The sequence below is a fragment of the Scleropages formosus genome, chromosome 10 (genome assembly GCF_900964775.1).
Source record: "Scleropages formosus chromosome 10, fSclFor1.1, whole genome shotgun sequence".
Lineage (NCBI taxonomy): Eukaryota > Metazoa > Chordata > Actinopteri > Osteoglossiformes > Osteoglossidae > Scleropages > Scleropages formosus.
Genome location: NC_041815.1, coordinates 1 through 19,755, shown reverse-complemented (window position 1 = coordinate 19,755; position 19,755 = coordinate 1). Strand labels below are relative to the sequence as shown.

Here is a 19,755-nt window from a genome sequence, read left to right as displayed (position 1 = left end):
GCCTGTCAACGAAGACGTGTGATTTTGCGTTGATGAATGGAACCACATCACAGTCACACCGTGAGATGAGCAACTGCTGCTGACACATTTCTATGCCTGTCGACAGACTAAATTACAGATGGAGGTTTTAGATGGGTGGGATGGTTCCCTAGGGAGTGGGAATGTTATTAAACACGAACTACCGTGATCTGTTTCACTGCAAATGCACAAAAGCCGCAGTGTGTCATGGCAAGCCATCCTACATACATTGGCAGGTGTGTCCTCAGGGAAGAGGATGATTGCTTTGCTCTTCATTTTCCCCCAGAAATCTTCCTCTCCATGTTTGATCATCCTGTGGTGGTGAAACAACAGTGACGATCGTCACTGAACTTGAGAGTTGGCCAGAGACTCCTTGACTTTTCTACTGTTTTTCACACTCTAGGCTTGTGCTCCTACTGAAATTTGCTTCCTGAATATACTCTAGACTTCTGTGATCCCACATTGGACAAGAGGTTCTTGACAATGAATCAATGAACATTATCAAATATCAGCTAAAAATATGAAATGAATAAGAAATAAAACAATAAGAAATAATGGTAATTTTACCCCCCCGCAATGGCTATTCACTTACCAGAGTGGTTTTACTCAATAAATTCACCATTATGTAATGGGTATACACTTGAAAATATGTGTCACCAGTGTGGACAAAAATAAATGGCTGTCTAAGGAGGGTTGTAGCCAGTTCTTTTTTGTCGACAAAGAGGGGTCAGTACACATGAAATTAAGATACATCTATCAGCATTTTCTTTTCTATCAGCATCCCTCCCTAAGTTGCAACTGTCACAGAAATAACACAAAAATTGGCCACAAACAGTTGCTATGACAGAAGCAAAATTTCAAATTTTGTCCGAGCTGTTTTTGAATGCAATTTTCTTTTCGATGTTGAAATGTACTGGATATCAAGACAAAACAGAACTACTCATAGCTATAAAAAATAAAAAAAACTTTGTACATTACATTTACATGTACATTTGTAAGGTTTTAAAATTTATTAACTTGGAGCTACATGCAAATTAAAACTAATTTGAAAAGACTGAAAATAAAAAATGCTTTGACTCCACAAACTCGTTCAATCCCAGCGGCCGACTGATTCATGGCATAAACACCCAACATTTGTCTTCTAATTGTTGATCACTGACTCTCGCAAACACCAGACAGTGCTGTAAATATTGTGGGAGTGAACAAAGCTAATTTGCTCCAAGATTCCTACTGTGTTTAAGTCCATTTTACTGCCAACCAAGAGCTTGGTAGAGAACCGTAGATTTTTTCCGCGCCTGAACACACAGAAATACTAGAAACAGATCAATGAATAAAATGCAATTAAAAATAATAAAATAAGCTGAAAAATGTTAATGTCTTTCAGCACTGGTAAATTCAGCGTTCATGAAATGAAGAGCCACTATAGGTTGATACAGCATATGCTATAAAATAAATATTTACGATACTAAATACATTTACATTTGTATTTTCATTTATTCATTTAGCAGACATTTTCCTCAAAAGTGGCATACATCTCATAGAAAATACAATGTGTACATTACATTAGCAGAAAGAGAGACACAGATGACGAGGTGTGATTCTAAAGTAGTTAGTTTCCACCTTATGAACAAATGTTCATCAGACGAGTAGCTGCATAAATCTATTTCCATGTATCAATGATTCCTAATCACATTCTGAATAATATATTTTTTATAAAAAAATGTTTTCATTATAGGGGGTGTGGTGGCGCAGTGGGTTGGACCACAGTCCTGCTCTCCGGTGGGTCTGGGATTTGAGTCCTGCTTGGGGTGCCTTGTGGTGGACTGGCGCCCTGTCCTGGGTGTGTCCCCTTACGCTCTGTGTTACTGGGTTGGCTCCGGTTCCCTGCGACCCTGTGTGGGATAAGCGGTTCTGAAAGTGTGTATGTGTGTATTTTCATTATATTGCAGGACTAGCTGCGTGAAGGTTTATCCATTGTTTAACAGGAATGATCTCAAAGTTATAGTGTATGAACATTTACACATTACATAAACTTAAGAGATCATGGGTGAAGTGACTCTGGAAGAGGTGCAAACACACACTAAAAAACTGTATCTACTGAAAAACAAACCACTTTTCCAATGCAGAGGTGCTGTGGTCTGAAGCTTAACCCAGAAGCATGAGGGTTACACCCTGGGCGAGATTCCTGTCCATTGCAGGGCAATCACATATACACTCGTTCGTTTCATTCATCTGTTTGACCTTGTCAGGGTTGAGATGTTTGGGACTCGATCCCAGAACCAATGGACACGAGGCTACGCTAATTGCTACGGGGAAATTTATAGTCAGCAGGTAGCCTGAAACATGGCCTGCGATGGACTGGTGTCACATCTCGGGTGTACCCTATCTCAGCCTTGGGTCTGATGTTTCTGGGAAAGGCTCTGGGTGAGCACGACCCTTATGAGGACAAGGGGTTATTGAAATAGGATGAATGGATGGATTATCCTGAAACACATGTCTTTAGGCTGTGGAAGGAAGCCAGAACTCTTGAAGGTAACCCACATAGACATGAAGACATGTCATAGACATGCAAACTCTTGAGACGGATTTGAAACCACATCTGAACCAGTGCTACCCGCTGTGCCACCATGTCACCTATGAAAAACCCTTTCCTTTAAAACAAAATAAAACACTACACTGGGAATTCCTCAGAAGCACATTGCTCATTTAAGTGATTCTTCACAGTTAGTTACAGAAATTACATTTTTCTTTTAGTTGAAGGTTTTCAGACCATGCATTGCTTTCCCAGTAGCTATGAAGAGCAGGGTGGTGATGTGTGGAGCACTAGATGCATCTCTCAGCTGCACTAAAATCTAAGGCAACAGCTCAGTTCTCTGCCAGAGCTCTCATACTGGTTGATTGCTCCCTTGGGGTTAGAAATAAACACAGTAACATGCAAGTTAAATGTCAGGATGCTGCTGGGGAATTCTACTGTAATCAGTGGAAAAGGTCAGGGATGGGTTGTGAAGAGAGGTGGGAGAGGAAGAGATACAAAGACGGTCCCCCGACATCAGTGATCTTGGGTGTGTGTCGCTTGGAAACCAAGAGGAAGGCGGGAATCAGAATGATTCATTCTGGTGGAATGTCATATGTTTTGTTATGACGACCTCCTTGGCTTTGACTTCCTTGTGTGGCAGGAATGATCATCCTAGTAGCTCTGATAGTGCTTTTCTGCATCTCCATTAAATTCTACTCCGCACATAGGTGGTATGCTGACGATTGTGGATAGGGTACAGTTCCCAGTGATGTCACTCTACTAACAGGTACCTTTCCTGAGCAGACAAGCCCAGGTCCCACTCAGCACAGGCATCTCCTTACTATTCAATTTGAAAGTTACTTTGTTCTTTTTCATGGCTCTCATGACCAAGCAAAACAGTTATTCTTCCTGAAAAAGTCTGTTTTGTTTCAGTATAGGGGGGTGCAGTGGCGCAGTGGGTTGGACCGCAGTCCTGCTCTCTGGTGGGTCTGGGGTTCAAGTCCCCCTTGGGGTGCCTTGCGACGGACTGGCGTCCCGTCCTGGGTGTGTCCCCTCCCCCTCTGGCCCTACGCCTTGTGTTACCGGGTAGGCTCCGGTTCCCCGTGACCCCGTATGGGACAAGCGGTTCTGAAAATGTGTGTGTGTGTGTGTTTCAGTATATCATTTTGTGTCGGGTATTAAAGTCAATCTCACAAAACAATTGCTTTTTGCAATTCAGCCTCTGGCATGTAACAAAATCACAGTGACAGAAAAAAACCTCTGCTTAAATTGCTTCAAGAGGCACGTGAAATAGGTTTTACGCAACTCTTCCAAAATCATTACAATCAATGACATTTTTCCAGCCATGAGGGCATGCACATAAGTCTTATTACAAACTACAGTAAGCTAAAGGCTAAATGTAAACAGTTTCAAAAGTTATTTCACATTACATCTTACCATTGCTTGTACTTATGTGACAGATGAGTAAAAGGCAAATTTTCTTTAGACAAGCAACTTTACAAATATTTAATCATTTAATCTGTTTGTACAATTTCATTAGCTTCAGTGTAGTAACTGTAGAGGAAATTACCATGCTAATTCACTCTATGAAATGTACTACCTGTCCTTTAGACCCAATCCCCACTAAATTACTTAAAGCCGCAGTTTCCGTGCTTGTAGAAGCTATTGTTAATGTTGTTAATATGTCGTTACTTAATGTCTGTGTTCCGAATGCTTTTAAAGTCGCCATTATTCGACCCCTACTAAATAAATCAGATCTGGATTGTAATAACCCAAATAATTATAGGCCTGTCTCTAATCTACCATTTTTATTAAAAATTGTAGAAAAGATCATAGCTTCCAAAATTGTAAAATATCTTAATCATTATAATATATTTGAAAAATTTCAATCTGATTTCTGCACTGGTCACAGCACTGAAATGGCGCTCACACATGCTGTTAATGACATTCACGTCTCCTCTTATGCTGGTCATATCTCTGTTGTTATGTTACTGGACTTGAGTGCTACGTTTGACACTGTTGACCATAGTACCTTACTCAGTAGACTTGAAAACCTGTTGGGACTAAGGGGTACTGTTCTGAAGTAGAGTACTGTTCTGAAGTAGTGTAACTCATATTTAGCCAACTGCGAACAATTTGTTTTTAGATCTGATGACTCCACCCCCTCCATCTCAACTACAATTCAATATGGTGTGCCACAGGGCTCTGTTTTAGGTCTGTTACTGTTCTCACTGTATATGTTACCATTGGGTGACATTATTTGCAAACATAATTTGTTTCCACTCATACATTGATGACACACAGCTATATGTTTAAGCCTCATGACCCCTCACATGTGATGTCTTTAGCTAATTTTTTTTACCAATATAAATCTATGAATGAGTAAATATTTTTTTATTTCTAAATGCCACTTAAACAGAGGTACTTGTGGTGGGTGGTGATGCCAAACTCTTGACACAACTACACCAATATTTACCCTAAATGGTATAAGCTTCAAGCATACAGATTGTGTTAAAGATCTGGGTGTCTTGTTGGATGGAAAGCTGTCCTTTGTGTTTCATGTTAATGCTTTGATTAAGTCGTGCTTCCTTCAGTTGAGAAATATAGCTAAAGTACAGCGATTCCTATATAGCCAGGATGCTGAGGAACTGGTTCATGCTTTTGTTTCAAGCAGGCTAGACTATTGTAATGCTTTCTTATCGGGCTGTTCGTACCAGACTGTATCCAGGCTACAGCTGGTACGAAATGCTGCTGCGAAAATTGTCATTAGACCTAGGAGGTACGACCATATAACACCAGTTCTGAAATCGTTGAATTGGTACTTCACATTGCACCGGTTTATCTTTGTGAGATTATTGATTCTTATATCCCAGGACAATATCTTCGTTCAATGGATGCAAGTTACCTTAAAGTACTTGTGATCAAAAAGACCTCAGTAGGAGGTTGCACCATTAGCTATAGAGCACCTAAACTGTGGAATACTCTACCAGTTACTCTCAGAAATGCCCCATCTGTCTCAGTCTTTAAATCCAGACTAAAGACTTACATATTCATTTGGGCATATCACCACAAAATTTTATTCCTCTTGGCTGTGTTTCTGTGATTTTCCACTTGTAAATTAAAATGTATTAAACTGTCAGTTTTTTTAAAGTTATAAATTAGCAACAATTTCATGTTGTTGAGCATTGTCCCTCTACAATAAGAGATGAGGGGGCCAGCTGGCTATCACCCAAGCACCCCTTGGTGACTGAAGCTGATGACTAACCACCATGATGGACAAGATGTACCTTGGTGAACTTGGAAATCCAATCAAAATTTGGCAACAATGCTATTATTACCTGTAAACTGACTTATAAGTCTTGTTCAATCTAGAATGCCCAGGAGGGGTGGGCAGCCACTGGCACCTGGACCTCCAGAGGTTTTTGAATTTTCTCTCCTAACTTTCTGCTGGGAGTTTTTTGCTCCTTTCCTCTATAGCCAGTATGCATACTTATAGCTTTGATAAATACATTGATAATGTATTACACTAGTCTATAGTCAACTGTTTTCTTTGTTTCTTTGCTCAATGTATTTGTTTCTTTGTTTTATGCCTGTGTTCAAGCACTTTGTGTCACAGTGTGAGAGGAACGCTCTATAAAAATAAATTGAAATGAGACAGTAGTATATTCTTATTTGAACAACTACCTTGCTTAAGGGTTATACCCACTCTCTCTAAGTACTACACTACAATTTTGCATGTTTACCTGACACATTCCTCCAAAGTGACTCACAATGTTAATCTACCTACAATTATTAACCCTTTTATACAGCTGGGTAGTTTTGCTAGAGCAATTTCAGGGTAAGTACCTTGTCCAAGGGTTTAACAGCTGGAAACAACATTCAAATCTACAACCTCTGCACTACCAGCTGCCATTAGGACAGGAGTTTCTATATTTTTTCAGTTACTCCCTATATGTTCTCCAGATGAACTTTATTAATTTTTCACCAGATGAGCCACAAGGCAGGAAAACACTAAAGAGCTGCCAGAAAGGTTGGAAATGAGGAATGTCCTTTCCCTCTAAAACAGCAGAATGCACATCTGTATATGACTATAGAGCAGATGCTGTGTTTCTTCAACTGAAGTAATTCTGCCACAGTGGACATGTAGGTCAGCGTGGCTAAAAACATCAGCGAAATGAATAAGCTATAAATGCAGAAATGAACTTGGCCTTCAGTCTGATCTGTGACTGAATGCAATGTTGACATCAGACACCATGCTGTGCTCTTGAGGGCTAGGTCTTTTCAGCCAACTGTGGTCCATATAATGACCCCCTGGCACCAGGAAGCATTAAGACCCACTTGGTTGAGTCCTCCATGTTCCAGGGACAGTTGGCTCAGGAACATCTATTGATGACTCGTCTGGCTCCACCACCAGATAGAAATACTGCGTAGAAGCAACACAACTTGTAGAGAAGGGACCAGGGAGATCTCATCTGGGTGTTCATGCTGCTCCCCTAATGTGTTTTGCTAGCTGCCATCCAGGATGTGTCATGGGGATCATTTGTGTTTTACTTTAGGTTTTATACTTTTTCCAGGCAAGGCAAATTCCCCGATTTTTACATTTATTTATTTAGCAGATGCTTCTCTCCAAAGTGACTTCTGATGAACTCTGTGCAGTGTTACCATCTCACACACCTTATTCACCAAGGTGACTTACACTGCTAGATGCACTACTTACAATGGGTCACTCATCCACACATCAGTGGAACATACTCTCTGTTCACTGTAGTAAGCCACTTTGGAGAAAAGCACAGGTTAAATGTAAGGTAAGCATCCCTTCAACTACACTACAAATTCCTTTCATTGGAAAGAGTGTTAGAAGTATTTTATTATGCGATCCATATCAAACCTTTTTTTAAATATTCACAGTGTTGTGCTCTTGTTTAGTTTGTAGGGGGAAATCATAAGTAATATCTCCATATATGTTGTCTTTCTCAGTATATTCTGGGTTTTATGCTAATCAACGATCTCATTAAATAACTTATTACTAGGTCAGTAATACTAAAAAATATTTACAATAAGAGCAAATACACACACACACACATTTTCAGAACCGCTTGTCCCATACAGGGTCACGGGGAACCAGAGCCTACCCGGTAACACAGGGCATAAGGCCGGAAGGGGAGGGGACACACCCAGGGCGGGACGCCAGTCCGCCGCAAGGCACCCCAAGCAGGACCCGAACCCCAGACCCACCGGAAAGCAGGACTGTGGCCCAACCCACTGCGCCACCGTGCCCCCAAGAGCAAATACAATACACAACATTTTTTCCACAAATTAAGTAGTGATTTTTTGATATTTAAACATTTTGCTGCCTTATTAAATATTATGTGTTCCACAATGGAAGCTAGGACAAAAGCCCATGTACTGTATGCCGCACTCAACAAGAAGCAGGCTTCAGTGCCTCTGGATTACAAGGCACAGGCATATCAGCGTGGAGGCAGAAGCAAGACAAAAGTGCCCCATGACAGTCCAAATTCCACTGACATTTCTGGCTTGCTTCAGTCAGCTGGTGCAAGATTCAGGCAATCGCTGTAGAGACATTTACATATCATGTGTAATAAGATGCAAATCCTACAAAGCTCCTCCCTTCTTTCTGGTTCCTTTAACTAAACCAGCCTCATTAATGAGTCTAAATTACATGAGTTTTGAGACTCCTCTTGAATGCTGAAAGGGATTCAGCAGTTGTGAGGGAGAGAGGGAGTTCATTAGCACCGAAAGCATACTTAATGGCCATTCAGTCCCCCAGCTTCACATTAAATGGGGCAACATTATTAAAATGCAATAAATTGTGTTCTTAACCAACATTCTACTTCCCCAAGATAAAGAAAATGAACATAAATTAGTTATGACTTCCACCCATTGTCCTGTATCATTCAGTGCTGTGTGCAAATAGTGATATTTGCATATGATTTACAGCAGTTGTCTGTGACCTAAAATACTAATCAGTCTTTATTATTAAAAGTTAACTGCCTAAAGTTAGCAGCCCCAGTGGGACTATCTAGGAATAAAGACACACAAACACTTTGATAATTCTGTTGGATTTTAACATTTTATTTAATGTTTGAATATTACAAATATAAGAACAATTTTGTTGATCCCTGAATCTAATATAAATTGACTTTATTCTCTTAGTGAGTACTCTACCACTGCTCCATCACTGTTGAATTATGGACCAGGGAGATCTCATCTGGGTGTTCATGAGGACCAGCACATGCACAGCTTGATTTAACCACACATAACACACTCCTCCTGCTTTTGTCATTGTGCCATATATCAAGTGTCAGGCAATCCATGAAATGGACCAAATATCAGTTGCACCCATTTTTTTGCAGAAGATAATGTGGGTTGTGCTTCCGAAAGCATGATTTGTTGGCCTCTGGTATTGAGTTACTGTAAACCGTTTTGTGTTTAAAGTAAACTCATTGTTGATTACAAGCTTTTTTAGCAGAAGTGGGTCGTATACTCCCACAGTGCATGGGTGTGTGTATGTGTATATGCTGGAGGGAAATTTTTTAATCTTAGAATTAGGGTAAGAATCTGCATGTCTGCAGCTGTAGCCCATAAACCAGATGCACATATCATGCAGCCCAGCAAAAAACAAAGAGTCAATCAAAGGAATGCTCATAATGTTAGGGAGTGAGGTAAAATAATACACTGTCCATAGTGCTCTATATAATACATAGTGGTATACAGTGAGAATTTTATGCATGTCAGTGATATGCTGATGTTCCTTTACCAGCCATAATCTTGAGCTAAAAAGCCTCATGAGTTGGTAAGAGCAGTGAATAAATGCTGACGCCTTCTAAAGTGGTGTCAGTAGCAGTAAATTAATTTGCTGCACAAAAAGAACCTACAAGTCCTACATCTCTCGACTTCCATTTATAGAAACCACTGACACAGACAAAATGCAAGTGTGGATTTCATGAGCTTAATGAGGTTTTCTGGTTGACATCCAGTGAATTAATTTTCATGAATACTATGAAGGATCCCCGAAAACAATTCAGACGAACGTTGAAAAAATATGAAAAAAAATGTAAAACAATACATAGGTGCTGCTGGGAATTCTGTACCCCACAGAATGACTTGTTAATGCACAAGCAATGTTAGAGCAGGAATGTAACCAGCTTTTGAGAGCAGTTGTTTTTCGAAAAAACAATAGCTCTCAAAAGCTGGTTAGATTCCTGAGGTTGTATACTCTGGTGAGTATAAGACTGAACTGGGTTATTCCTCAAATAAGAAATCATTAAACTCATTAAAACAGTTATTACTGAAAACTTTTTGGTTTTATAAAGTGTCAGGTCCCGTGTTTCTACAGATTTTGAATAATGAGTTAATATGATGAAATTAAACCAAATCCTGGGGGATCATTGCAGGCAAATTCTGAAGAGGTGAAGAGAATGCCTTTACCCAGAAATACATACATTCATCTTATCTACTTGTGTTGCATCTATCATGATATGGGTCTTATTAAAGTCCTTCTTGAGCCTTTGATGAGATGATTGATTGACCACACCTGGTGCTTGTTGCCCCTTAACAAATCATATCATCATCATCATTTCTACTTTGCTTTACACCACATGTAATGCATATGGATCCACCCTATTCCACCTTCCTTCTGCACTTAAAAACTGGATGTTTTCCTAATTTAACAATGTCCCTCTTTGCAGTTCAGGGCTAGCATGTCAGCATTGCCAAAAAAAAAAAAAAGTACTCAAGTTGGGTTGCATAATAAGGTGCTGCTCCTTATTACTACTGGGATTTTCATGTAATATTCCACCCACCTCCTTTAGAACACTGGTCTGATGATGTATGACGCAAGCTTCCAAAGGGACTGAGGAGCAAGAGTCGGGGGTGGGGGGTCGGCAGCAGATGTTTCACTGGCCAATTGTTCTTACCACGTGAGGAGATTAACAGGAACAGTTCTGAAGCTAATTGCACTTGATCTGCTCAATTACTAAACCAGCCAGCTCATAAAAGGCAGGGCATGAATATATAAAATGACAACTACAAAATGGATCAAATACAAGAGACACAGAGGGGGACCAATAAAATCTTACAACAAATAAAAGAATATTTTAATTCCCATTGGCTGTGTTAACCAGAATTTTACCCCGTGGATTACAGTTTTTCTTTGGCCATGTTCGTAGTTTCCAGGAGGACACAGGTGAAGCGACTCAGCCTTTTAAATCTCCGATGTACTGATAGGATTGTCATGGCTGGACAGATGTGCAGTCTTGGAACTGCTGATGCGCTGATAGAAAACTCCCTGAGGCTGTGTGCCTATCACAGGCCATTTCTCTTCCATCTGTAAATCTGTTTGGAAAGAGGATTGCAGGGCACCGCTCGCTAGAAGAGAAAAGCAGAATGTAGTTAAGAGGCTAATCTTTCAGAGTAAGACCAGCTAGCGTAGTGTGTTTAAAGGCGAGACAAACTCGAATTAAGCGATGGCAGCAGACAGAACGCTAGAACAGGGTGGATAAATGAGGGCTGTTTGTGGCTCAAACTATAGACTTTTTGTTTTTCTGTGTGTTGCAATTTTTTAAAAAAAACCCTGATTTATATAAAATAACACCACATGCAGCAAACAGGTATTTTTGATCCACAAAAATTCTGAGCTCCAATAAAGTAGGTGAAATTGAAAGAGATGCAATAAGTGTATTGCGTGGTTAATAGGAATACCAGGGCGCCCCCTGGTGGATACAGGCCGTAAGTACAGATTCAGACCCTGCTTGTGGTTGTTTGGCTTTCACTGCAGCAGTTTGTTGGTATAAAATGTAGGATTGAAAAAGGGAAACCAAACAATCCAACTAATATTTGATATTTATAAGACAGCTAGTAGGGCAGTAGTTAGAGCTGGCCAGTGGACCAAGAGATTGCAGGTTTGAGCCTGGCCTCTGGCTGAAGAACCCAGGAGCAAGGTAATTAGCCAAAAATTTAACCTGGTTTCCCTCCTCAGCACCGCTTTTGTCGCGAGTCCACGATGGGCCACTTTTTAGCTCTCTGACTGCAAGGAACTCCTGTGTCCCGCCTACGGGTTCGCTACATCCAAGAGTTGGCAGCGAAGCATGCCATGGTTTTCAGCACCGCTTTTGTCGCGAGTCCTCGCTGACATCGGAAGAAGAGAGCAAACTTTGAACACGCCGCTCGCCACGCGTGTCGGAGGGAACGGCAGCAGAGAGACCTTGGCGCGAGCCCCATAAAACACGTGGAGAATGCGGGCATCGATCCCGCTACCTCTCGCATGCTAAGCGAGCGCTCTACCACTTGAGCTAATTCCCCCAGCTGAGAGGATCCCTTTAGCCAAGGAGAGGAAAGGCACGCCACTAACCAACAGCTAAGCTGCGGGATAAACACAGAAAGCTCATTTCAGGTTCGCATCTAGACTGGTGGCGGCCGCTTGTGCGGGAGTTTGTGGGACCACCGGTTCCATGGTGTAATGGCTAGCACTCTGGACTCTGAATCCAGCGATCCGAGTTCAAATCTCGGTGGGACCTGCTTCCTTCCTTGCTCACTGGGGCATCGTTGTGTTTCTGAGGGCCCTTGCTCTGGAAACTTCAAGGCTTGCCGGGAAGCGCTCCGCCCAGGTTCCATGGTGTAATGGTGAGCACCCTGGGCTTTGAATCCAGTGATCCGAGTTCAAGTCTCGGTGGGACCTGGTGTCCCTCCTCTGCACGGAAGGGACCGCCAGCGTGCGTGAGAAGTGTGTCTCTCTCGACGGCGTGTTTTGCGACTCTTTACCGCCAAGGGCAACTTAAAAAAAAAAAAAAAAAAAAAAAAAAAAAAAAAGGCTTTTGAAAAGGAGCCGCCCTTGTGGCCGGTTAGCTCAGTTGGTTAGAGCGTGGTGCTAATAACGCCAAGGTCGCGGGTTCGATCCCCGTACGGGCCAGCCGGTGACGTTCGCGCTGTCGGCTTAACCTCCGCTGTGGCACGATGGGCCACTTTTTAGCTCTCTGACTGCAAGGAACTCCTGTGTCCCGCCTACGGGTTCGCTACATCCAAGAGTTGGCAGCGAAGCATGCCATGGTTTTCAGCACCGCTTTTGTCGCGAGTCCTCGCTGACATCGGAAGAAGAGAGCAAACTTTGAACACGCCGCTCGCCACGCGTGTCGGAGGGAACGGCAGCAGAGAGACCTTGGCGCGAGCCCCATAAAACACGTGGAGAATGCGGGCATCGATCCCGCTACCTCTCGCATGCTAAGCGAGCGCGCTACCACTTGAGCTAATTCCCCCAGCTGAGAGGATCCCTTTAGCCAAGGAGAGGAAAGGCACGCCACTAACCAACAGCTAAGCTGCGGGATAAACACAGAAAGCTCATTTCAGGTTCGCATCTAGACTGGTGGCGGCCGCTTGTGCGGGAGTTTGTGGGACCACCGGTTCCATGGTGTAATGGCTAGCACTCTGGACTCTGAATCCAGCGATCCGAGTTCAAATCTCGGTGGGACCTGCTTCCTTCCTTGCTCACTGGGGCATCGTTGTGTTTCTGAGGGCCCTTGCTCTGGAAACTTCAAGGCTTGCCGGGAAGCGCTCCGCCCAGGTTCCATGGTGTAATGGTGAGCACCCTGGGCTTTGAATCCAGTGATCCGAGTTCAAGTCTCGGTGGGACCTGGTGTCCCTCCTCCGCACGGAAGGGACCGCCAGCGTGCGTGAGAAGTGCGTCTCTCTCGACGGCGTGTTTTGCGACTCTTTACCGCCAAGGGCAACTTAAAAAAAAAAAAAAAAAAAAAAAGGCTTTTGAAAAGGAGCCGCCCTTGTGGCCGGTTAGCTCAGTTGGTTAGAGCGTGGTGCTAATAACGCCAAGGTCGCGGGTTCGATCCCCGTACGGGCCAGCCGGTGACGTTCGCGCTGTCGGCTTAACCTCCGCTGTGGCACGATGGGCCACTTTTTAGCTCTCTGACTGCAAGGAACTCCTGTGTCCCGCCTACGGGTTCGCTACATCCAAGAGTTGGCAGCGAAGCATGCCATGGTTTTCAGCACCGCTTTTGTCGCGAGTCCTCGCTGACATCGGAAGAAGAGAGCAAACTTTGAACACGCCGCTCGCCACGCGTGTCGGAGGGAACGGCAGCAGAGAGACCTTGGCGCGAGCCCCATAAAACACGTGGAGAATGCGGGCATCGATCCCGCTACCTCTCGCATGCTAAGCGAGCGCGCTACCACTTGAGCTAATTCCCCCAGCTGAGAGGATCCCTTTAGCCAAGGAGAGGAAAGGCACGCCACTAACCAACAGCTAAGCTGCGGGATAAACACAGAAAGCTCATTTCAGGTTCGCATCTAGACTGGTGGCGGCCGCTTGGGCGGGAGTTTGTGGGACCACCGGTTCCATGGTGTAATGGCTAGCACTCTGGACTCTGAATCCAGCGATCCGAGTTCAAATCTCGGTGGGACCTGCTTCCTTCCTTGCTCACTGGGGCATCGTTGTGTTTCTGAGGGCCCTTGCTCTGGAAACTTCAAGGCTTGCCGGGAAGCGCTCCGCCCAGGTTCCATGGTGTAATGGTGAGCACCCTGGGCTTTGAATCCAGTGATCCGAGTTCAAGTCTCGGTGGGACCTGGTGTCCCTCCTCCGCACGGAAGGGACCGCCAGCGTGCGTGAGAAGTGCGTCTCTCTCGACGGCGTGTTTTGCGACTCTTTACCGCCAAGGGCAACTTAAAAAAAAAAAAAAAAAAAAAAAAAAAAAAAAAAAAAAAAAGGCTTTTGAAAAGGAGCCGCCCTTGTGGCCGGTTAGCTCAGTTGGTTAGAGCGTGGTGCTAATAACGCCAAGGTCGCGGGTTCGATCCCCGTACGGGCCAGCCGGTGACGTTCGCGCTGTCGGCTTAACCTCCGCTGTGGCACGATGGGCCACTTTTTAGCTCTCTGACTGCAAGGAACTCCTGTGTCCCGCCTACGGGTTCGCTACATCCAAGAGTTGGCAGCGAAGCATGCCATGGTTTTCAGCACCGCTTTTGTCGCGAGTCCTCGCTGACATCGGAAGAAGAGAGCAAACTTTGAACACGCCGCTCGCCACGCGTGTCGGAGGGAACGGCAGCAGAGAGACCTTGGCGCGAGCCCCATAAAACACGTGGAGAATGCGGGCATCGATCCCGCTACCTCTCGCATGCTAAGCGAGCGCTCTACCACTTGAGCTAATTCCCCCAGCTGAGAGGATCCCTTTAGCCAAGGAGAGGAAAGGCACGCCACTAACCAACAGCTAAGCTGCGGGATAAACACAGAAAGCTCATTTCAGGTTCGCATCTAGATTGGTGGCGGCCGCTTGGGCGGGAGTTTGTGGGACCACCGGTTCCATGGTGTAATGGCTAGCACTCTGGACTCTGAATCCAGCGATCCGAGTTCAAATCTCGGTGGGACCTGCTTCCTTCCTTGCTCACTGGGGCATCGTTGTGTTTCTGAGGGCCCTTGCTCTGGAAACTTCAAGGCTTGCCGGGAAGCGCTCCGCCCAGGTTCCATGGTGTAATGGTGAGCACCCTGGGCTTTGAATCCAGTGATCCGAGTTCAAGTCTCGGTGGGACCTGGTGTCCCTCCTCCGCACGGAAGGGACCGCCAGCGTGCGTGAGAAGTGCGTCTCTCTCGACGGCGTGTTTTGCGACTCTTTACCGCCAAGGGCAACTTTAAAAAAAAAAAAAAAAAAAAAAAAAAAAAAAAAAGGCTTTTGAAAAGGAGCCGCCCTTGTGGCCGGTTAGCTCAGTTGGTTAGAGCGTGGTGCTAATAACGCCAAGGTCGCGGGTTCGATCCCCGTACGGGCCAGCCGGTGACGTTCGCGCTGTCGGCTTAACCTCCGCTGTGGCACGATGGGCCACTTTTTAGCTCTCTGACTGCAAGGAACTCCTGTGTCCCGCCTACGGGTTCGCTACATCCAAGAGTTGGCAGCGAAGCATGCCATGGTTTTCAGCACCGCTTTTGTCGCGAGTCCTCGCTGACATCGGAAGAAGAGAGCAAACTTTGAACACGCCGCTCGCCACGCGTGTCGGAGGGAACGGCAGCAGAGAGACCTTGGCGCGAGCCCCATAAAACACGTGGAGAATGCGGGCATCGATCCCGCTACCTCTCGCATGCTAAGCGAGCGCTCTACCACTTGAGCTAATTCCCCCAGCTGAGAGGATCCCTTTAGCCAAGGAGAGGAAAGGCACGCCACTAACCAACAGCTAAGCTGCGGGATAAACACAGAAAGCTCATTTCAGGTTCGCATCTAGACTGGTGGCGGCCGCTTGTGCGGGAGTTTGTGGGACCACCGGTTCCATGGTGTAATGGCTAGCACTCTGGACTCTGAATCCAGCGATCCGAGTTCAAATCTCGGTGGGACCTGCTTCCTTCCTTGCTCACTGGGGCATCGTTGTGTTTCTGAGGGCCCTTGCTCTGGAAACTTCAAGGCTTGCCGGGAAGCGCTCCGCCCAGGTTCCATGGTGTAATGGTGAGCACCCTGGGCTTTGAATCCAGTGATCCGAGTTCAAGTCTCGGTGGGACCTGGTGTCCCTCCTCCGCACGGAAGGGACCGCCAGCGTGCGTGAGAAGTGCGTCTCTCTCGACGGCGTGTTTTGCGACTCTTTACCGCCAAGGGCAACTTTAAAAAAAAAAAAAAAAAAAAAAAAAAAAAAAAGGCTTTTGAAAAGGAGCCGCCCTTGTGGCCGGTTAGCTCAGTTGGTTAGAGCGTGGTGCTAATAACGCCAAGGTCGCGGGTTCGATCCCCGTACGGGCCAGCCGGTGACGTTCGCGCTGTCGGCTTAACCTCCGCTGTGGCACGATGGGCCACTTTTTAGCTCTCTGACTGCAAGGAACTCCTGTGTCCCGCCTACGGGTTCGCTACATCCAAGAGTTGGCAGCGAAGCATGCCATGGTTTTCAGCACCGCTTTTGTCGCGAGTCCTCGCTGACATCGGAAGAAGAGAGCAAACTTTGAACACGCCGCTCGCCACGCGTGTCGGAGGGAACGGCAGCAGAGAGACCTTGGCGCGAGCCCCATAAAACACGTGGAGAATGCGGGCATCGATCCCGCTACCTCTCGCATGCTAAGCGAGCGCTCTACCACTTGAGCTAATTCCCCCAGCTGAGAGGATCCCTTTAGCCAAGGAGAGGAAAGGCACGCCACTAACCAACAGCTAAGCTGCGGGATAAACACAGAAAGCTCATTTCAGGTTCGCATCTAGACTGGTGGCGGCCGCTTGTGCGGGAGTTTGTGGGACCACCGGTTCCATGGTGTAATGGCTAGCACTCTGGACTCTGAATCCAGCGATCCGAGTTCAAATCTCGGTGGGACCTGCTTCCTTCCTTGCTCACTGGGGCATCGTTGTGTTTCTGAGGGCCCTTGCTCTGGAAACTTCAAGGCTTGCCGGGAAGCGCTCCGCCCAGGTTCCATGGTGTAATGGTGAGCACCCTGGGCTTTGAATCCAGTGATCCGAGTTCAAGTCTCGGTGGGACCTGGTGTCCCTCCTCCGCACGGAAGGGACCGCCAGCGTGCGTGAGAAGTGCGTCTCTCTCGACGGCGTGTTTTGCGACTCTTTACCGCCAAGGGCAACTTAAAAAAAAAAAAAAAAAAAAAAAAAAAAAAAAAAGGCTTTTGAAAAGGAGCCGCCCTTGTGGCCGGTTAGCTCAGTTGGTTAGAGCGTGGTGCTAATAACGCCAAGGTCGCGGGTTCGATCCCCGTACGGGCCAGCCGGTGACGTTCGCGCTGTCGGCTTAACCTCCGCTGTGGCACGATGGGCCACTTTTTAGCTCTCTGACTGCAAGGAACTCCTGTGTCCCGCCTACGGGTTCGCTACATCCAAGAGTTGGCAGCGAAGCATGCCATGGTTTTCAGCACCGCTTTTGTCGCGAGTCCTCGCTGACATCGGAAGAAGAGAGCAAACTTTGAACACGCCGCTCGCCACGCGTGTCGGAGGGAACGGCAGCAGAGAGACCTTGGCGCGAGCCCCATAAAACACGTGGAGAATGCGGGCATCGATCCCGCTACCTCTCGCATGCTAAGCGAGCGCTCTACCACTTGAGCTAATTCCCCCAGCTGAGAGGATCCCTTTAGCCAAGGAGAGGAAAGGCACGCCACTAACCAACAGCTAAGCTGCGGGATAAACACAGAAAGCTCATTTCAGGTTCGCATCTAGACTGGTGGCGGCCGCTTGTGCGGGAGTTTGTGGGACCACCGGTTCCATGGTGTAATGGCTAGCACTCTGGACTCTGAATCCAGCGATCCGAGTTCAAATCTCGGTGGGACCTGCTTCCTTCCTTGCTCACTGGGGCATCGTTGTGTTTCTGAGGGCCCTTGCTCTGGAAACTTCAAGGCTTGCCGGGAAGCGCTCCGCCCAGGTTCCATGGTGTAATGGTGAGCACCCTGGGCTTTGAATCCAGTGATCCGAGTTCAAGTCTCGGTGGGACCTGGTGTCCCTCCTCCGCACGGAAGGGACCGCCAGCGTGCGTGAGAAGTGCATCTCTCTCGACGGCGTGTTTTGCGACTCTTTACCGCCAAGGGCAACTTAAAAAAAAAAAAAAAAAAAAAAAAAAAAAAAAAAAAAAAAAGGCTTTTGAAAAGGAGCCGCCCTTGTGGCCGGTTAGCTCAGTTGGTTAGAGCGTGGTGCTAATAACGCCAAGGTCGCGGGTTCGATCCCCGTACGGGCCAGCCGGTGACGTTCGCGCTGTCGGCTTAACCTCCGCTGTGGCACGATGGGCCACTTTTTAGCTCTCTGACTGCAAGGAACTCCTGTGTCCCGCCTACGGGTTCGCTACATCCAAGAGTTGGCAGCGAAGCATGCCATGGTTTTCAGCACCGCTTTTGTCGCGAGTCCTCGCTGACATCGGAAGAAGAGAGCAAACTTTGAACACGCCGCTCGCCACGCGTGTCGGAGGGAACGGCAGCAGAGAGACCTTGGCGCGAGCCCCATAAAACACGTGGAGAATGCGGGCATCGATCCCGCTACCTCTCGCATGCTAAGCGAGCGCGCTACCACTTGAGCTAATTCCCCCAGCTGAGAGGATCCCTTTAGCCAAGGAGAGGAAAGGCACGCCACTAACCAACAGCTAAGCTGCGGGATAAACACAGAAAGCTCATTTCAGGTTCGCATCTAGACTGGTGGCGGCCGCTTGTGCGGGAGTTTGTGGGACCACCGGTTCCATGGTGTAATGGCTAGCACTCTGGACTCTGAATCCAGCGATCCGAGTTCAAATCTCGGTGGGACCTGCTTCCTTCCTTGCTCACTGGGGCATCGTTGTGTTTCTGAGGGCCCTTGCTCTGGAAACTTCAAGGCTTGCCGGGAAGCGCTCCGCCCAGGTTCCATGGTGTAATGGTGAGCACCCTGGGCTTTGAATCCAGTGATCCGAGTTCAAGTCTCGGTGGGACCTGGTGTCCCTCCTCCGCACGGAAGGGACCGCCAGCGTGCGTGAGAAGTGCGTCTCTCTCGACGGCGTGTTTTGCGACTCTTTACCGCCAAGGGCAACTTAAAAAAAAAAAAAAAAAAAAAAAAAAAAAAAAAAAAAAAAGGCTTTTGAAAAGGAGCCGCCCTTGTGGCCGGTTAGCTCAGTTGGTTAGAGCGTGGTGCTAATAACGCCAAGGTCGCGGGTTCGATCCCCGTACGGGCCAGCCGGTGACGTTCGCGCTGTCGGCTTAACCTCCGCTGTGGCACGATGGGCCACTTTTTAGCTCTCTGACTGCAAGGAACTCCTGTGTCCCGCCTACGGGTTCGCTACATCCAAGAGTTGGCAGCGAAGCATGCCATGGTTTTCAGCACCGCTTTTGTCGCGAGTCCTCGCTGACATCGGAAGAAGAGAGCAAACTTTGAACACGCCGCTCGCCACGCGTGTCGGAGGGAACGGCAGCAGAGAGACCTTGGCGCGAGCCCCATAAAACACGTGGAGAATGCGGGCATCGATCCCGCTACCTCTCGCATGCTAAGCGAGCGCTCTACCACTTGAGCTAATTCCCCCAGCTGAGAGGATCCCTTTAGCCAAGGAGAGGAAAGGCACGCCACTAACCAACAGCTAAGCTGCGGGATAAACACAGAAAGCTCATTTCAGGTTCGCATCTAGACTGGTGGCGGCCGCTTGTGCGGGGAGTTTGTGGGACCACCGGTTCCATGGTGTAATGGCTAGCACTCTGGACTCTGATCCAGCGATCCGAGTTCAAATCTCGGTGGGACCTGCTTCCTTCCTTGCTCACTGGGGCATCGTTGTGTTTCTGAGGGCCCTTGCTCTGGAAACTTCAAGGCTTG

The 19,755-nt window shown here is 46.7% G+C and overlaps 33 non-coding genes across 33 annotated transcripts; 24 read left to right on the top strand and 9 right to left on the bottom strand.

Annotated features, from left to right (window-relative positions):
• Nucleotides 1-11,781: 11,781 nt before the first annotated feature.
• trnaa-agc (transfer RNA alanine (anticodon AGC)) lies at nucleotides 11,782-11,854 on the bottom strand. The gene has a single exon. It is a non-coding gene; the product is annotated as a tRNA-Ala (tRNA).
• A 143-nt stretch (nucleotides 11,855-11,997) lies between these two features.
• On the top strand, nucleotides 11,998-12,069 carry trnaq-cug (transfer RNA glutamine (anticodon CUG)). The gene has a single exon. It is a non-coding gene; the product is annotated as a tRNA-Gln (tRNA).
• An 89-nt stretch (nucleotides 12,070-12,158) lies between these two features.
• trnaq-uug (transfer RNA glutamine (anticodon UUG)) lies at nucleotides 12,159-12,230 on the top strand. The gene has a single exon. It is a non-coding gene; the product is annotated as a tRNA-Gln (tRNA).
• Nucleotides 12,231-12,387: 157 nt separating this feature from the next.
• trnai-aau (transfer RNA isoleucine (anticodon AAU)) lies at nucleotides 12,388-12,461 on the top strand. The gene has a single exon. It is a non-coding gene; the product is annotated as a tRNA-Ile (tRNA).
• Nucleotides 12,462-12,731: 270 nt separating this feature from the next.
• Nucleotides 12,732-12,804, bottom strand: trnaa-agc (transfer RNA alanine (anticodon AGC)). The gene has a single exon. It is a non-coding gene; the product is annotated as a tRNA-Ala (tRNA).
• A 143-nt stretch (nucleotides 12,805-12,947) lies between these two features.
• Nucleotides 12,948-13,019, top strand: trnaq-cug (transfer RNA glutamine (anticodon CUG)). The gene has a single exon. It is a non-coding gene; the product is annotated as a tRNA-Gln (tRNA).
• An 89-nt stretch (nucleotides 13,020-13,108) lies between these two features.
• trnaq-uug (transfer RNA glutamine (anticodon UUG)) lies at nucleotides 13,109-13,180 on the top strand. Its single transcript has one exon. It is a non-coding gene; the product is annotated as a tRNA-Gln (tRNA).
• Nucleotides 13,181-13,327: 147 nt separating this feature from the next.
• Nucleotides 13,328-13,401, top strand: trnai-aau (transfer RNA isoleucine (anticodon AAU)). Its single transcript has one exon. It is a non-coding gene; the product is annotated as a tRNA-Ile (tRNA).
• Nucleotides 13,402-13,671: 270 nt separating this feature from the next.
• On the bottom strand, nucleotides 13,672-13,744 carry trnaa-agc (transfer RNA alanine (anticodon AGC)). Its single transcript has one exon. It is a non-coding gene; the product is annotated as a tRNA-Ala (tRNA).
• Nucleotides 13,745-13,887: 143 nt separating this feature from the next.
• trnaq-cug (transfer RNA glutamine (anticodon CUG)) lies at nucleotides 13,888-13,959 on the top strand. Its single transcript has one exon. It is a non-coding gene; the product is annotated as a tRNA-Gln (tRNA).
• An 89-nt stretch (nucleotides 13,960-14,048) lies between these two features.
• On the top strand, nucleotides 14,049-14,120 carry trnaq-uug (transfer RNA glutamine (anticodon UUG)). Its single transcript has one exon. It is a non-coding gene; the product is annotated as a tRNA-Gln (tRNA).
• A 165-nt stretch (nucleotides 14,121-14,285) lies between these two features.
• trnai-aau (transfer RNA isoleucine (anticodon AAU)) lies at nucleotides 14,286-14,359 on the top strand. Its single transcript has one exon. It is a non-coding gene; the product is annotated as a tRNA-Ile (tRNA).
• Nucleotides 14,360-14,629: 270 nt separating this feature from the next.
• On the bottom strand, nucleotides 14,630-14,702 carry trnaa-agc (transfer RNA alanine (anticodon AGC)). The gene has a single exon. It is a non-coding gene; the product is annotated as a tRNA-Ala (tRNA).
• A 143-nt stretch (nucleotides 14,703-14,845) lies between these two features.
• On the top strand, nucleotides 14,846-14,917 carry trnaq-cug (transfer RNA glutamine (anticodon CUG)). Its single transcript has one exon. It is a non-coding gene; the product is annotated as a tRNA-Gln (tRNA).
• An 89-nt stretch (nucleotides 14,918-15,006) lies between these two features.
• trnaq-uug (transfer RNA glutamine (anticodon UUG)) lies at nucleotides 15,007-15,078 on the top strand. The gene has a single exon. It is a non-coding gene; the product is annotated as a tRNA-Gln (tRNA).
• A 159-nt stretch (nucleotides 15,079-15,237) lies between these two features.
• trnai-aau (transfer RNA isoleucine (anticodon AAU)) lies at nucleotides 15,238-15,311 on the top strand. The gene has a single exon. It is a non-coding gene; the product is annotated as a tRNA-Ile (tRNA).
• Nucleotides 15,312-15,581: 270 nt separating this feature from the next.
• On the bottom strand, nucleotides 15,582-15,654 carry trnaa-agc (transfer RNA alanine (anticodon AGC)). Its single transcript has one exon. It is a non-coding gene; the product is annotated as a tRNA-Ala (tRNA).
• Nucleotides 15,655-15,797: 143 nt separating this feature from the next.
• Nucleotides 15,798-15,869, top strand: trnaq-cug (transfer RNA glutamine (anticodon CUG)). Its single transcript has one exon. It is a non-coding gene; the product is annotated as a tRNA-Gln (tRNA).
• Nucleotides 15,870-15,958: 89 nt separating this feature from the next.
• On the top strand, nucleotides 15,959-16,030 carry trnaq-uug (transfer RNA glutamine (anticodon UUG)). The gene has a single exon. It is a non-coding gene; the product is annotated as a tRNA-Gln (tRNA).
• A 157-nt stretch (nucleotides 16,031-16,187) lies between these two features.
• trnai-aau (transfer RNA isoleucine (anticodon AAU)) lies at nucleotides 16,188-16,261 on the top strand. The gene has a single exon. It is a non-coding gene; the product is annotated as a tRNA-Ile (tRNA).
• A 270-nt stretch (nucleotides 16,262-16,531) lies between these two features.
• Nucleotides 16,532-16,604, bottom strand: trnaa-agc (transfer RNA alanine (anticodon AGC)). Its single transcript has one exon. It is a non-coding gene; the product is annotated as a tRNA-Ala (tRNA).
• A 143-nt stretch (nucleotides 16,605-16,747) lies between these two features.
• On the top strand, nucleotides 16,748-16,819 carry trnaq-cug (transfer RNA glutamine (anticodon CUG)). Its single transcript has one exon. It is a non-coding gene; the product is annotated as a tRNA-Gln (tRNA).
• Nucleotides 16,820-16,908: 89 nt separating this feature from the next.
• On the top strand, nucleotides 16,909-16,980 carry trnaq-uug (transfer RNA glutamine (anticodon UUG)). The gene has a single exon. It is a non-coding gene; the product is annotated as a tRNA-Gln (tRNA).
• A 158-nt stretch (nucleotides 16,981-17,138) lies between these two features.
• trnai-aau (transfer RNA isoleucine (anticodon AAU)) lies at nucleotides 17,139-17,212 on the top strand. The gene has a single exon. It is a non-coding gene; the product is annotated as a tRNA-Ile (tRNA).
• A 270-nt stretch (nucleotides 17,213-17,482) lies between these two features.
• trnaa-agc (transfer RNA alanine (anticodon AGC)) lies at nucleotides 17,483-17,555 on the bottom strand. Its single transcript has one exon. It is a non-coding gene; the product is annotated as a tRNA-Ala (tRNA).
• A 143-nt stretch (nucleotides 17,556-17,698) lies between these two features.
• trnaq-cug (transfer RNA glutamine (anticodon CUG)) lies at nucleotides 17,699-17,770 on the top strand. The gene has a single exon. It is a non-coding gene; the product is annotated as a tRNA-Gln (tRNA).
• Nucleotides 17,771-17,859: 89 nt separating this feature from the next.
• On the top strand, nucleotides 17,860-17,931 carry trnaq-uug (transfer RNA glutamine (anticodon UUG)). Its single transcript has one exon. It is a non-coding gene; the product is annotated as a tRNA-Gln (tRNA).
• Nucleotides 17,932-18,096: 165 nt separating this feature from the next.
• trnai-aau (transfer RNA isoleucine (anticodon AAU)) lies at nucleotides 18,097-18,170 on the top strand. Its single transcript has one exon. It is a non-coding gene; the product is annotated as a tRNA-Ile (tRNA).
• Nucleotides 18,171-18,440: 270 nt separating this feature from the next.
• trnaa-agc (transfer RNA alanine (anticodon AGC)) lies at nucleotides 18,441-18,513 on the bottom strand. The gene has a single exon. It is a non-coding gene; the product is annotated as a tRNA-Ala (tRNA).
• A 143-nt stretch (nucleotides 18,514-18,656) lies between these two features.
• trnaq-cug (transfer RNA glutamine (anticodon CUG)) lies at nucleotides 18,657-18,728 on the top strand. Its single transcript has one exon. It is a non-coding gene; the product is annotated as a tRNA-Gln (tRNA).
• Nucleotides 18,729-18,817: 89 nt separating this feature from the next.
• trnaq-uug (transfer RNA glutamine (anticodon UUG)) lies at nucleotides 18,818-18,889 on the top strand. Its single transcript has one exon. It is a non-coding gene; the product is annotated as a tRNA-Gln (tRNA).
• Nucleotides 18,890-19,053: 164 nt separating this feature from the next.
• On the top strand, nucleotides 19,054-19,127 carry trnai-aau (transfer RNA isoleucine (anticodon AAU)). The gene has a single exon. It is a non-coding gene; the product is annotated as a tRNA-Ile (tRNA).
• A 270-nt stretch (nucleotides 19,128-19,397) lies between these two features.
• On the bottom strand, nucleotides 19,398-19,470 carry trnaa-agc (transfer RNA alanine (anticodon AGC)). The gene has a single exon. It is a non-coding gene; the product is annotated as a tRNA-Ala (tRNA).
• Nucleotides 19,471-19,755: the final 285 nt, after the last annotated feature.